Source organism: Protopterus annectens, chromosome 11.part0, assembly GCF_019279795.1.
Source record: "Protopterus annectens isolate FY-2018-M chromosome 11.part0, PAN1.0, whole genome shotgun sequence".
NCBI lineage: Eukaryota > Metazoa > Chordata > Ceratodontiformes > Protopteridae > Protopterus > Protopterus annectens.
In genome coordinates, this window is record NC_056745.1 from 800,985,656 (window position 1) to 801,002,091 (window position 16,436).

The window sequence follows — 16,436 nt, forward strand, 5'->3', positions numbered from 1 at the left end:
TTAGCGCACCACAGCACATTGCTCAGCAGTGCTTAAATGTCTGTAAAGATTATAGCTGCAAATCTGAATGCTGAGTTAGCTTAGTGGTTAGAGTTTCAGCTTTGTGTGCAGTAGGTGCACGGTTTGAATACCAAGACAGGCCATTCAGCTTGTACATTGTAAAGCATTTATATATTAATGTTAATTTTATTTAGCTACGTAGTTAATGACATTTACAAGGAACATGTGCCAGAAATCTAAAAATAGAAACCGGATGCTTTTAATGTTTGTTGAAAGGGTCAACTTTAAGCATAGCTGAGCGTGTTTGCACAGCAATGCTTAAATGAAAATAAAGAGATATATACAGCAGTTTAACAGCAGATCCTTACTGGCTGAATGGTTAGGGCATCAGCACTTGTACATTAGGTGAAAGGGTTGAATCCTGACCATTCAGTTTTTATACGTGATAGGGAAATGTTGTAAATGTTTTTTATTTGTTTTGTATACATTAAATATGTTAAATGTGGTGGTCCAGCTTGACCAGAAGCCTATTTGCAGTGGAGACCCATGTATAAAAGCCCCAGTTACACACAAGTGTCCAATACATTAAAGTTACAGGAACACATAACATAGTGAAATGCAAAAGTTTTGGAGATATAATAAAATAGTGTCAGTGGATATATGATGTGAAATCACCCATGTAAGCAGAAGTGTCCCAGACAGTACAGTCACACCCCAATGTAATGTAACCAAAGCACATGGGGTACATCATGTAATGTAAAATATATACACTTAGTAATATGTCAGTAAGGACTAATTAATGCCCAATTTGTCAATTTCCTTTAAATGAAAACTTAGCAATACTTAGCAGTTCTTAGCACTGCTTATCTGGTTTGATCATTGCTAAGAGGTATAATTCTAATCAGCATTCAGTCCAACTAAGCTGATTTGTGCACTGCTAAGCACTGCTCAGAATTTTCCCCTTTAAGCACTGCCCAACTCACCTTAGCAGGTTTGCACACCACTGAGCTGTGCTCAGCATTTTCAAAAATGGTCCAATGATGGCAAAGGGCAGGAATATGGCCATATTTAAACCACACAGGTGGGAATACAGCCAGAACCTGTCGTAGTTTGATCACTGCAGGAGCTATGTCTGGAGGTGGAGAGGGAGCGCGCTTTAAGGGAGCAGTGGCTGGGGCATTTTGGAGTCTAGGGTCGTGGCTGGGCTCCTTGTGCAACACCATAATGACAGACTGCTACAGGGCCGCACCAAGGCTCCCAATACAAATGTGAGGCCTGGAATAGTCTGGCACTTGACCTCACCAGTGGCATTGAAATCCCTCAATCTGGTGAGCAGGTATGACATCACTATGCTGACCTAAAGCAGAGAAAGGGGGAGCTCTTGGCCCAATGGATCCAAGATGTTTGAGACAGTAATTCCCCGGTAGTTTGTAAGTATTTCACCCATAGCTGTACCAAATTCTAGCCTGAGTATGTGATAGACAGACAGCTACAGAGGTGAGAGCTTGCAATGTGGAAGCCCATGCAGACAGACTGGTGAGGCTGTGCCGAGAGTCTGGTGAGCACTGATCTATGTTGCAGTATATAGTGCAATAAAGAAGAAGGGGTACATTGCCTACTACCAGTAGGTATAGTGTATTCTGAATGTACTGAATAAATAAAGTTTGTCAGACCAATATTGACCTATAGGATATGCAGTACTACTGAATGTAGAATCTCAACTGTAATAAAGCACTGTGTCATGTTACTCAAGTAAAGATTTATACCACAAACTGTTGTGTTTAATCTGGTATGTTGTTGAAGAAATAGAATGTGTACACCTGCTTTACAGCACCAATGGGTCTGACAGCATGCATTAAATGAGGTTCTTCTGATAACCAGCTGTTATGCAAAACTGTAGATTGTGGAAATGTAAAACAAGATATAAATTAATTATGAAATAAGTCCTGCTCTAACATCTGAACCTTGAATAGTAATATGTAATGTATTGCAGTGTGTCCCCTGCACCATTGCCTTGTAGTAATCTTTTCATTCCAGATCTTAATATTTAAAAGGATTAATACACAGTACACTCAGGAATGTATGTTCAATTGTCACTACAGCCTTTGGTGACACTACACTTAGATTACAAGATCAGACTGTCTACCCAAGATAGTATTAGGCAGAAATCAGTCAAGCAAGAGCCAGCAGTCCCCCAGTTGCTCAGTGTGATGAGAAATAGCTTTGTCATTCATTTTTGCATAACCAGACCATGGTTTGAAACAAGGGAGTGGTACTAAGATGTGTGAATGTTTACACTCAAGTAATATTGAATAATTGTAGAAGCAGTCATGTGTTGTTAAATATGTTTTCCACAGGTCTTACAGGTAAATACATGTTTGTAGTAGCTGTATGAATGGTATACTAATAAACTGTGTACAACTGTTCCACTGACCAACCCCATGTCTGTAAATGACAGCAGAATAGGTACATATACCATGCACTCTACCCTATACATGTCTCTCAAATGTCACACTGTCAATGCTAGTGGTCACTGCTGCCAAGAACCTTGGACATAGATATGGATCCAGGTGAAGTATGCCAGTAGCACACTCACACATCAGTGCAGGGTACACCTTCTTCATCATATATATATAACCCTGGCATGTATGGTTCCCCTCTAGTCATGTACCCAGAGTTGTCAGTTTGTCCAATACCATTCCAGGTTGACAGTTTAACAGTTATGTATGTGCTACAGAAGCTATGGGCCATAGGTAGATGTAAAGTGAGGGCAGACCTGTAGAGTATTGAGCAGTATTGTTGTGAAATATGGAAGCCTATACAGTTGTTAATGGACTTTTTTCTCACCCTACACCCCTTATCTGCATCAATAATTATTATTCATATACTACAGGTATGTTGTTCTGAAAACCTAATGTTGGGACTTGTGTTTTATTATTGCTCATATATTTAATTGGATGCGTGTTAACATACCTTGTTCGAATACCGTTCTTGGGGCCTGTTGCTGTAAATGTAACTGGCATGCTGTTACAATGCTAATTGTCATTCTATTTATGCATGTGTTCTGTTTGCTATGCAATTGTTTCACTTCTATTGTTCTGGGTTAATTGAAACACCCATGCATGCTCTTATAACTAATTTTGAAATGCTTTGTTCATGACTAACCAATACATTTTCAAAAACCTCAACACCATAGCATGTTTGGGAAGGCAGATCCTAGCTGATCTGCCTGTCCCACCTCATCTTGCTGCAGCACCAGGCCCCAGCACAGCTGAGACCCAACCCAGAACTGCCACCTCCGCTGGTCCTACACCACCCTCGGGTGGAACTGCCTCAGTGGATAGGGCCCATCCCCTGGGCACAGAGAGGAACCTGTCACCCACAGAAGGTTCCGTGTTATGGTGCGCAGGGTCATCCAGACAGAGTTGGATGGATGCCTGAGCCAGATTGAGGCCAGACTGGTGCACCACGAGGGTCAGCATGCCCCTGTTGTCCAGTCCCCAGCACAGCCACCTTTAGGGTGTGAAGGGACAGTGGTGACTGCCCATGGGTGGGGACCTCAGTTCTACTGTTTTCATCTGAGGGTCATGGGCCTCTGATTCCCAAACATCCTCCCCATCTAAGGTGTTCACCCCCTCATGTGTCATACACCACCCCTGTCTGCTGTCTTATCTGTCTTGTATGTCTGCAAAAGCAAGATCTGCTAACAAACTTACCTCCCTAAATGTACCTACGACCTTTCCTCCACATCCCAGTCTCACCTTAAAAAAGGGGCAATTGTTCCCCCAAAAAACATGTCCCATACATAGCTCTCCATTTTGCAAGTACTTTGACATCAAACAATTTACCCCTGAATTACTCAAGCAATGTATGTCACCCACACTCATCCCTGTGTTTTGTGAGGATCTAAATTCAAAATTGTCCACATCATTCACAGTTGTTGCTGCAGAAGAAATGGAGAGCTATGATCCTTTCCTACACCCATCCTGCACACCCCTAGCTGCCTTTCACATTGTATTTCCCCTTGCTTGCCCCCATTTCATCACCTTCCTATCAACCTTTTTTATTTTCTTGAAATTAGAATGGGTTTAAGCTTGAATAAGCAGTGCTATGTGGAGCCAAGCAGGACTAAACACCTCTTGGCATCGCTTAAACCCACTTGCAACTGCTTAAAACCACTTTAATCACTCTGTCTCAATCAGCTTATGTTTTGCCCAGCAATCAAACAACCAGCTATGGCAGATCTCAAACCCAGGACCCAATGCACTACAGTGAAAGCAACATACCACTACATCATATGAGCTGTGAGAGTTTGTAATGCTTTTTCAAACATATCATGCATTATAGTCATTTAATATTAGGGAAAATATAGCACTACCAAGTCTCAATCCCAGGACCCTGTGCACTAGAGTCAGAGCAACACACCACTATACCATATGAGCAGTAGGAATGTGTGATGATTTTTCAAACATGTCATGCATTGCAGTCATTTAGCAGTAGGGAAAACAGATATCCCTGCCAACTTTTGAATCCAGGGCTCTCTACTCCATAGTCAGAGCAATGTCCCACTATGCCAAATCAGCTCTGGGAATTTATTGATGCACGTACCTCTCAACCTCTTAGTGCAAGAAACTGGATGAACACTGACAAAATGGGGGACAGAGGCCCAATAATAGGCAGATATTTTACATAGTGCAGTTATACATATAAGAAAGTTGCTAGAGTGACATGGTTTGTTTTAACAGGCATTTTCTGAAGGCTTCAAAGGTTGTAACTCAAATCTCTGTCATTATTTAGTGCCATCCGACCTCAGATTATCTCAATTATTTGCCAGAAAACAACAAATATTCTGAGGAACTCTCCAAAAAATATGAGCACAAACTCTGGACATTCTGTGAAAATATGTATAGTTTTCGGTAGGCTGATGCATTTGTAAAGTTATCAGGCAGTACAGGGATATACCTTTAGGGCAAAAAACATCACTGCCAAGTTATGAGCACAGAAACATTTGAACTGCAGTCAGGGCAACATACCAGTAGGACAACTGACCTCTTGAGTACATCAACTGAGTTATATGAGCACATCATGAAAGCCAGTCACACAGTACTCTGACATATAGTGGCCAAAATCACTGTGTACCTGGGCCTCTGACACAGACACAGAACCAGTATGCAGAACAATAAACCCTGCAATTGTCACATGTGACTGCACAGATTTCCACAGAATGTCCAGGGTTCTGGCTCATGTTTATGGCTTGTTCCTCATAATATTTGTGTTCATAGGTTCATAGGTTCATAGGTTCATACTAGGCTATCTGCCCGAGGGCATTTACAAGCCTAGCCCATAGTTTTGTGGCTTACGCCACCCCTTTAGTATGGGGAACTATACCCATTATTTTGCTGTGCCTCTGTCGAGCAGTGACACTGAGGTAATCCCTGGGGTATATCTGCGATCTCCCATCCATTGGTCAAGATTTCTCTTGAACAAGGCCAGCGAGGTGCTCTGCCTCACATATACCGGGATTTTATTCCACAGCATAGGGAGTCTTTGGGTGATGAATCTATCCCTCCAGCACGTCCTATTAATAGCCGTGTCGAGGTTTAAGTCTCCGCCCTTGTGGCTCTGATGGATCTAGATTTTTGAGGTGAAGCATATTCATCAAATCTGGGTTTGACATGGCCTTGTATGTTAGGCAAAGGTCACCTCTGAGCAAGCGGTGCGACTGAATAGAGCTGGAGTTCTTTCAGTCGGGCAGCATAGGACAGATGTTTGAGACCCTTTATCCTTTTGGTGAGGAACTTTTGTGGCCTCTCCAGCTGCTGCAAGTGTCGGGTCAGATACATTCCGAATGGGGCATTGTACTCAATCATTGGTCTGATGAGTGATGAGTATAGGGAGACTATGACCTCCCTTGATCTAGATGAGAATCCCTTCATGATAAGGTGGGCAATGTAGAAGGTCTTCCTAACTACTTTAGCTACATGGGTGTTGAATGACAGACTACTATCAACCTGGGTCCCCAGGTCCCTGATAACTTCTTCTGTGCTCAGTGGATTGCCACCTATTTGGTAGCTAGGGGTAACCTTGTTTTTCCCGAAGGGTATGACTATGCATTTTTGGCATTTAACTTTAGGCCATGGCTCTGGCACCAGTTATCCATTTCTGTGAGACCCTTCTGAAGGATATCTGTGTCAGATGTGTTTTCTACTATGGCCAGTTTGCAGTCATCTGCAAACTTTGTCAGCCATAACCCTCCTGTGTTTGCTTGTACTTCGGAAAAGTAGATGCCAAACAAGAGTGGGCCCAGGACTGAGCCCTGTGGTACACCACTTGTGACAGGCTTTGAGTCTGACATGGCGCCAGCAACTCTGACCCTGTGGGTTCTGTCACTCAGCCAGTTTGCAACCCATCTTGTGATGTATGGGTTAACATTTAAGCTGATGAGTTTTTCAATGATACCCGAGTGGGGTATTGTATCGAAGGCCTTCGCCAGATCGAGGTAGGCTGTATGGACTGCCTTTCCCTCATCAATGGCTTTGGTGACTGTTTCAAAAAGTCAACCAAGTTTAGAAGGCATGATCTGCCTTTGACAAAGCCAAACTGGGATGGATCCAAAGTCTGCAAATTCCCTATGTCTTTATTTATGAGGTCCATTATGATCCTCTCCATGGCTTTGCAGATAAGGCTTGTCAAGCTAATGGGTCGGTAATTTCCAGGGTCGGTGGAGGCACCGCCTTTGTGAAGTGGGACCACAGTTGCAGTGCGCCACTTCCTGGGTACGTATCCAGAGGTAAGACTATGATTAAACAGCTGTCCTAGCTGTGGGTTTAATTCCTCATTGAGTTCGTGGAGCACACAGCCGGGGACACCATCAGGTCCCATGGATGCTGTGTTTTTTGCTTTGGAGAGAGCAGTTCTCACTTGGGCGTTGGAGATGTTTGGGGGGCTGCAATCGCTTGGTATAGATATCTCTCCTTTTGGGGGGGAGGGGGGGATTTGGGGGGGAGGGGGGATAGCCTACAGCACCTGGTATTCCCAGGCGGTCTCCCATCCAAGTACTAACCAGGCCCGACCCTGCTTAGCTTCTGAGATCAGACGAGATCGGGCGCATTCAGGGTGGTATGGCCATAGGCCACATTCAGGGTGGTATGGCCGTAGGCGTTATTCCACTAAATCACTGGGATGATATCAAGATGGAGGTCACAAAATAGTAATACACATTTAAGTGTCAGACTTCAAATCCCTCAGAAACTGAATGTCAAAACAAACCCTCTTACTCCAGCAATTCTCTAAGGTTATGACACCAGTATTTCACATCCCTCTCTATTTATGTGGACATAGCATGCAAAACTGTGGGCACAACACATCACTCCAAACAGTGGACAGTATTTCTGTCTACCCGCTGTGATGTTGTAGCTCCAACACCTCCATAATGCCCCCCTCACAGGCCAGAAATAGGGGAAAGGCCCACATGAAGGCCTTAATTATAGCACTGTGTTGCCATAATATTGGCTAATAGGAAAGCAGCCCAGCTGATCTGGATGCAATTAGCAAATGGGAGCAGTAGATTAGTGCACAGGCCATCACCTCTTCATGAGTAGCTCCTACAAAAGGCAAGCTGATGCCTATGCTAAACAGGTCTGAAACTTTTGTCAAGAAAACAGACTGCGACTATTCACAACACCTTTTGTGGATGTATTCTGAAAAAGGGGTACAGCACTATACCAGGTATGTCAAACAATTAAGTATGTAATGGAATGCAGATGGGGAGATGCAATCATGGGAAATAAGAATTTAAACAGTAGCTCTCAACAACAGTTCCAGGACTGTCATGTTGCATGTTAGTTTGCTGTCCAGCACCTACAGCGATCCCTGATGGCTATGTCTGCAGCATACCTTTGAATTGTACAGGGATTTACAGAATGTCCTGATATTTGCCTCACAATTTTGGCCATATTTTCCATAACAGTTTGTTGTTCTGGCAAATTAGTGAAAAATCATGAAGGACTGCAGTCAGAAAATGATGACGTCTGGTACTGCAGATGTCAGACACCTGTGAGTAGGTCACCCTACACCACATATGCACCACTCTCTGTTATTGTGTACCTCAGATGTTCCTGGAATGTCCACATGCACCTGTAGTACCACTCACTTATTTGCCCGATTAGGCTGGATGCCCTGGTACTATAACATTGCCCATAGAGGGCAACCAGCAGTTGATGACAGTGATGTGCATGGACACATAACAACACAGTCTGTCACAGCAGTCAGGACATTTCTGGTAGTCCTGCTGCCATCCCAGGTTACTAGGCTATGAGCCATGAGCAGCCTTATGCCTAGGCTACAAGTTAGCCCATGTGTATGCAAGGCAGCAGCTGATGTCCCCATCCAACAAGGACACAGGTGGTATGCCAGGGTATATGTGCTGTTACCCATTCATTTCACCAGGTCACACATGCAAAGGTGTTCATAGTTACCCTGCCTGATGTGGATATGATGCCCATTGCACTGCAGGGTGATTGTGTGTGACACATATGTGAGCTACCAACAAGGTTAGTCCAGGTCACTTACCAAACTGAGGGTGTGTGTGTGTGTGTGTGTGTGTGTGTGTGTGTGTGTGTGTGTGTGTGTGTGTGTGTGTGTGTGTGTGTGTGTGTGTGTGTGTGTGTTAACACAGTGGAGCATGACCTGCACTCATACAGCCAGCAGTCCCAGCAATGTGAAGACTGCGATTTCCTCGCATGCCACGGTGAAGTCACTCCTGAAGATTATGTATGACCCTGGGTAGAGGCATTGCCTTACAGCCTATAGGTGTATGATAGATGATTGATGGCCTGGTATTCCCTGGTGGAAAACCTCCGTGATATCCCAGCCTGGTATTCATTGGTGGGGAACCTCCATGATGTGTCCAGCTGCTGCATTTGCTGTGTGATGTGAATAATGAATGGTGGATTATACACATTAATGGTCCTCAGTGGGGGAACATGACATATCAGGATATGGGAGGAGGCAATGCATGCTGTAATGCTGGTATGTTCACAATACTTGCACACATAGGTTCATAGGTGTGTACTAGGCCAACGGCCCTGGAGCCTTTACAACCCTAGCCCATAGAAGTGCCTTGGCATCATGCCATCATTGGTTCTGGTGCCTCTATTGAGTAGAGCCAGTGGACTGATCCCCGGGGTGAACTTTCTTTTCCCATCCACTCATCAAGATTTCTCTTGAAAAGGGCCAGTGAGGTGCTCTACAAGACATGTATGAGAAGTCTATTCCAGAGCATGAGCAGTCTCTGGGTTATGAACCTATCCTTCCAGCATGTTCTGTTGATTGTGGTAATGAGACTGAGGTCCCTGGAGCATGGGCTGCAGAGGGATTGGGATTTCCTTAGGTGTAACATTTCTAAAAGGGCTGGGTCAGACATGGCTTTATAAGTCAAGCAGAGATCGCCTCTTAATAGACGATATGAGACAGAGAAAAGCTGGAGTTTTTTTGAGTCTGTCCATATAGGGCATGTGTTTAAGGCCTAGGATCCTCTTCATGAGGCACTTCTGTAGCCTTTCCAGCTGTTGCAGGTGTCTAGTGAGGTATATGCCGAATGGGACATTATACTCAATGATTGGTCTAATGATGGAAGAGTAGAGAGAGATGATGACCTCTTTCTTCCTGGATGCAAAGCCCTTGGTAATGTGATGTGACACATAAAAGGACTTTCTGACCACAGTGTCAATGTTGTGGTTGAAGGAGAGGTTGTTCTCAATTTGTGTCCCCTGATCTCTTATAACGCCTTCAGTGTTCAGTGGGCTACCATCAATGAGGTAATTAGTGGGAACTGAGTTTTTCTCAAAGGGAATAACGATGCATTTTTTGGCATTAAGCTTAAGGCCATGGTTTCAACACCAGTCGTTGGTCTCAGTGAGGCCTTTCTGTAGGATGTCCACATCACTTGGGGAGTTAATAATGGCTTCCAGGTTGTCAGTCTGACTTGTAGTCTGCTATTTTCACACTGTGGGTTGTATCTGTGATCCAATTTGCAACCCACCTAGTGATATAGGGGTTGATGCCTAGTTTGGTGAGTCTATCAATAATTCCTGAGTGGAGAATGGTATCAAAGGCCTTGGCCAGATCAAGGTAGGCTGTATGAACTGCTTTGCCTTCATCCACAGCTCTGGTGATTGACTCAAAGAAGTTAACCAGTTTAAGCAGGCATGACCTACCCTTCACAAAACCAAATTGCATGGGATCCAGAGTTTGGAGATTCCATATATCCTTGTTAAATAGGTCCATGATGATGTGCTCCATAGCCTTACATATCAGACTCATCGGGCTAATGGGGCAATAATTCCCAGGGACTGTAGTCACTCCCTCTTTATAGTGAGGGATGACTGTATCAGTGTGCCATTCTGTAGGGACAAAGCCTGAGTTGAGACTGTGATTGAACAGGGCACACAGGTGTGGTGCCAGTTCACTTTGTAGTTCATGTAGAACACAGCCAGGGATATTGTCGGATCCCATGGAAGCTGTATTCTTGGCCTTGGACAATGCAGCTTTAACCTGTGCTGCATTAATGACGGGTACCTGGCATTCTTCCGGTATTGTGATTGGTCCTTTGGGGGGGTAAAGTTGGCACTGAATCTGTCGGCCAGTATGTTGGCAATATCTGTTGGCTCAGTATAGGAGGTACCATTGTTCATAGGTTCATAGGTTGGTACAAGGCTATCGGCCCTAAGGCCTATGCAAGCCTAGCCATAACAATTCCCTGGAAATTTTTTCCCACAGTATTTACTTCTCTGGGCGCCTGTTTAGCAGGGCGACTGGCATGATCCCCGGGGTGAATTTCCTATCTCCCATCCAATCATCAAGGTTCCTTTTGAAGAGAGCCAATGAGGTGCTCTGCTTGACATGTATGGGCAGTCTATTCCAGAGTATGGGGAGTCTCTGGGTCAGGAACCTATCCCTCCAGCATGTTTTGTTCATTGTGATGATAAGGTTTAGATCCCTGGAGTTTGTGGCTCTGAGGGATTTGGATTTCTTTAAGTGAAGCATGTCCAACAGCTCAGGGTTTGACATGGCCTTGTATGTTAAGCAGAGATCGCCTCTGAGTAGAAGATATGCCACAGAGTATAGCTGGAGTTTTATTAGACGGTCAGCATATGGCATCTGCTTTAGGCCTGTGATTCTTTTAGTAAGGTATTTCTGTGGCCTTTCCAGCTGTTGCAGATGTCTTGTGAGGTACATACCAAATGGGGCATTAACTCTATAATGGGTCTAATGAGGGATGAGTACAGTGGGACAATGACCTCCTTTTTTCTGGATGAAAAACCCTTAGTGATGAGGTGTACCACGTATAAGGATTTCCTGACTGTTGTGGCAATGTGGTTATCGAAAGTGAGACCACTATCCACTTATGTCCCTAAGTCTCTCATCACACTTTCGATGTTTAGTGTCCTTTGTGCAGTAACTCAGAGCAAATCTGGGTATTGCCATGGAGATTCATGATATAAATGTAGAAGTGTCTGCTGCAATTATGCATTCATAGCTAGCTTTAGAGGTTTTGTTGAGGGATCTCAACTTTGTGTTGAGTCTGATAAGGGAGTTTTTCCAGTCTTTGGGGCTTTATCTTTTTCTGAAACAATTTCTTCCTTCTGTTATAGAGTTTGTTAATGGCAGGGGACCACCAGATTGGCTTTTTTTGGAGGAGAGCATCTTGGCTCTGTTGGGTATGGCTAGTTCGATGCATTTATATACGTGTGTATAAAGTGCACTGATATATGATTTGGCAGTCATGCACCTATTTTCCATTTGCATGGGTGCCGTGAAGTTAGCCAACTCTGTTTTTAGGAGCCGAAAGACAGCTTTGGAGAAGTTTTTCATGGTGGTTACCTTTGCTCGTGGTGTGGATGAGATGTGGATTTCCATGATAATTAGTTTGTGGTCGGATCTAACCAGAGAGGAACCAGGTCAAGGATGTTGTTTCCTCTAGTGAGGTTAAGAATGAACTGGTCCAGCGCATTGGAATTAATGAATTCCAGGAAGTGTTGGGCAAGTGTATTGGTGCATGAGTAGTTTTGCCTGTTGATGGAGGGGTAGTTGATGTCACCCAGTATGTCAGTGTTGGGTTGCACCCTAATAGTTTCCAGGGTGCTTAGGAATGTGGAATGAGAGTCTTGGGACATAGCTGGGGACCTGTAGCAGGCTATGACATGAATCACTGTCTTACCCACTGTTAGTTGTACCTGAAGTATCTCCAATGCGTTATGCTGGACTACTAGTCTGGAGGTTTGCATATCCTTTATGAATATGGAGACACCACTGCCTTTGGAGCTTCAGTCCATTTTCTGGGACCGAAAGGTGTGGAATGAGTTATAGCCTGGTAGCACAAGGGTGCTTTCTGCTGCTTTAAAACAGGCCTCCATAACAGCACAAATGTCAATGTTCTCCATTTTGAGGAGTGCTTTGAGTGAGTGCATCCTGAGATTTAGACTTCTAGCACTGAGTAGCATGACCCTCAGATTGCATTTATTTATAGCTGTTATGGTGGTAATTTGGTCTTTGGAACACCACCTAAAAAGGCACTATAGGGCTGGCAAAAGCCGTAGCCAGTATCCTGAAACCTAGGGGTGACAGATGCAGGCCATCTCTGGCAAAGCATCGAGGTCTGTCAATCATGTCATCCCAAGCACAGATAGATACTGGATACCCTTAGAATGACACCAGAAACTTAGCCAATTGTTGAAGTCAATCATTTCCTGCTTGTACTGCAGTATCATTCTGGATGATGGTAGGATGCTGCTCAGGGCTATGGTCATACCTGCCTGGGCCACATAATCTGAGAGCTCCTCCATGTCTCTTTTCATGTAGTCCAGGGAGGTACATCTTAGGTCATTCACACCCACATGGACAATAATAGAGTCGTACTTGTACTTATTGTGAAGTGACCTGAGTGTGTATTTTATGTGTAGGATCCAGGCAGCTGACATTCAGCTGTTACCTTCTCCTTATTCAACCTAGTGATGGGACATCAGTGTGTCTCACTATCGAGTCACCTAAGATTAGTGTATTGGGCAGGCTGTTTTGCCTTAGGGGCTCAGGTTGAGGGGCAGACTGTGTAGGTGAGCTATGTGTCTGTGATTTGTGCTGTATTGTGGTGGTCGAGTGAGTTTCTGATTTGGAGGTCTCTGCTGTTTGGGTAGATTTCTATTGAGGCCCTCAGTGAAGGTGGGTGTGTGGTTTGTCTGTTTATGTGAGAGCTGTGATGGTGGCTGTTCTGGAGGGCTATGTGTTCCATGTGGTGTGGTACAGGTGTTGACCTTCTCCTCTTGACCAGCTATTCCGGTCTTGGCTGGAGAGGGCATGTCTTCCAGTTTGGATATATAAGTGTATCTCTCACAAGTCTGAGTGTTGGGAGGTAAGAGGAGAGGGCTGTCTGTGAACATGAGGCAGTTTTTACACTGCCTCAGAATGCCCAAGTTTACCAGTTTAATAGGAGAAAGCACAGGGAACTAACCTTTAGACATGCCAGGAGGGATGGTCATTATTAAGTACTAGAGCTGTTTCCCTATTGGATGTTTAGTGTTGTTAGCACTTATGTGTGCTACAATAATTGGTACAATAAACCAGATGAAGTGCTAGGTGAATAATCTACTTAAATGCAAGAGAGAAGATAACTAGCAAGATCTAAGGGAAAAATTGAAGAGCAGATTTTTTTGCACCAGTAATAGTTTACCCAAGCTTAGTGGTGCGCCACAGCATGCAAACCCATGGAAACACAGGCTTTTAAAGCAGAAAATTGAAAGGGAGCTAGAAACTACTCCTCTTATAGTAGATAGGCTACCTAGTGCTTACCTCTCCCACTGATAAGCTGTGAGGCTTCCCTCTAACACATACATGTCTGGGGAGCTCAGAAAGTACAGTACAGTCCTGAATACAGCAAATCTGTATATGGACTACTTTAGTAAGAGGAAAGGCAGTAAAACAAGCTAGAACTTTTTTTAAACTTAAAAGTAGCAAACACGCAAACTGATTTAAACAAATTAATCAATTACCCAATAAAAAATCTCAAAACTGAGCCCTGTTCCAGCAGTCTTCAATCAGGCAAGCTCAAGTTGCACACTCCTGCCACTAGGGTGCAGGGGAAACTTCTTAAAAAAAGATAGCCTGGATCAGTGCTCATGTTATACAAAGAAAAATAGATTCAGCAGGTCTGAATCTAGTCTATGCTACAGCAAACAAGGCACACCAATTTCAGAAAGAAACAGTTCAAATACACAGGCACAATACGCCTTTAACCAGAAATTCCAAGCTCAGAAGGGCAGAATCTACCCTCTCCTCCCACAAGAGCACAGACCACAAACCTTCTTAATGTAAAATAACTGGCCTGAAACCCAAGTGCTTAAACCAGAACTAAGACACTTTTAGAATAACAGACACCAAACCTTCAATCAGCAACTCCCAACTTAGAAGGATGTAAGCTACCTGTCCTGCCACAAGAGTGCAGATCACAAACCTTCTTATTGTAAAACGACTGGTCTGAAGCCCAAGTGCTTAAACGAAAAGGCTTAGAATAACAGTTGCAATTTAATCAGGCTACTAACAAGCAGTAATGAATGCAGCATAATAAATGCAATTGAGTACTTTTAAGAACAGACAGCAAAAGCAAAATAAAGTAGTAAAGTATGAATAAACACAAATACAGAAAAGCAGATGAATAAAGTCCAATTTTTTTGGTTAAGTGAGAAGGGATGAAACACAATATTTTAAGGCTGATAAATGAAGGGGGTGCTCCTTCCCAAATGATCTATCTCTCTCTCTACTCAGTATAATAAGCTGATGAGATGGGACTGGGAGGAGTGTCCAAAATGAGAATTATAGTACGGGTGGGCAACTCAAAAGTCACCACATTTAAGAACACAACAAGGACTGAGTGGGTGGGTGGGGAACTCTTAAAACTTCAACAGAACAGAAAACTAAAAACAAAACAAGTGTAATACTAGAATAAGATACAAAATAGAAGTGATCACACCTTAAATAAAGACCTTCAAATCAAAATTAAATGCAGAGTTGAGTAATACTCAGAGCAATGCAGACCACACAAACACTGTGCTGATGGATGGCAGGGGTATAATGTGGGTGTTAGTGGTGGATAGTGCTAGCAAATGTCGATATGTATGGTCTGTACACAATGGTAACCAATGTATGTGGTCCTGGGATGTGTTCCCGTGTTCATGTCTTCCAGGTGGGATGTATCACAGAAGTCACCCACCATAAATGGAGTCCAAGACTGTGGTGATCTTGGATTCCCAGAGAATACATCACAGGCTACTGTTGGTGAGAAGCTGGCAGCACATGCAGCAATGAAATTCCTCATGGGCAGAACTGGTGGGGACCATCAACAATATTGGATACCATGGCAGGGGCTATGAACAGGCCCGATGCTGTGTCACAGATGTAATACACAACACACGGCAAAGAGCTGCAGCTGTGACCAGGGACTCTGCTGACCCTTGGGGAGGGCCTGCTACAGAAGCACCACTGACACCAATAGAGGACTTCCTCACCAACCTTAGTGGAGCCACTGCCTCCCAGGCACACATCCCCACATTTGTCATGGAGGTTGGTGACACAGAGTCAACAGTCAAGAAGCATACATGTAAGGCCCCAGTGGTCATCATGTCAATACTGTAGCATTTATAAGGCAGCCTTTGCATACCTGGATGCATATGTCAGGTCAAACTGTATTTGTGGGTGGAGTTTTGTAATGTACAGAAGTGCACACCTATTGTGAATGTTAGGGATTTGGGTAGTATCACAGCTTGCACTGTACATGTTCATAAATCCACATATTATCCTGTACCAATGCACATGTGTGTATATTGAGGGATATGGCTGACATTTGTGAGAGTTACCATAGGCTTTACAGATTCAGCAGATATCTGCATAGATGCATAGCAGACTGGGCATGTTGGTAATGTCTTCCTTTACTGACTGAGGACTATTCAGAGGTAATGCCCACTTTTTTGCTTGATGCGGTCCCTTCATCTATGTGGTGAAGCACATACAAGTCATTCCTGACAACTGCCAATACTTTGTACCTGAATACAATTATGTTGCCATCCTGGGTACCCAGGCCTGTCACTGCAGTCTGTGTGTTTGTGAGGTTGGTGCTGATGTGGAACATGGTGGGGACATGTACTTGCTGTATGCCATGCTGACACTGTTATCTGCATACAGCATGAGGCTGGGACCTTCAGAGCATTCCACACCCACTGTATGGCTCATCACAGTGTGTTAACAGCAGTTTTTGGTTCAATGACAGAGTGCAAAATACCTACAGTTCACACAGCCCTAGGCTGTACCTGCATATGTGGATGGCGCCAATTATCATTCATGCCTATATATACTTGTGGGTTATTAGGGGCACCAAGTAGTCACAGGGC

At 44.0% G+C, this 16,436-nt stretch overlaps 1 protein-coding gene and 1 non-coding gene across 4 annotated transcripts in view; both read right to left on the minus strand.

Annotated features, from left to right (window-relative positions):
• DGKI (diacylglycerol kinase iota) overlaps window positions 1-16,436 on the minus strand; it is a 5,490,864-nt gene that overhangs the window by 3,931,155 nt on the left and 1,543,273 nt on the right. The window lies entirely within an intron of this gene.
• LOC122815995 lies at window positions 7,015-7,133 on the minus strand. The gene has a single exon (XR_006367022.1). It is a non-coding gene; the product is annotated as a 5S ribosomal RNA (ribosomal RNA).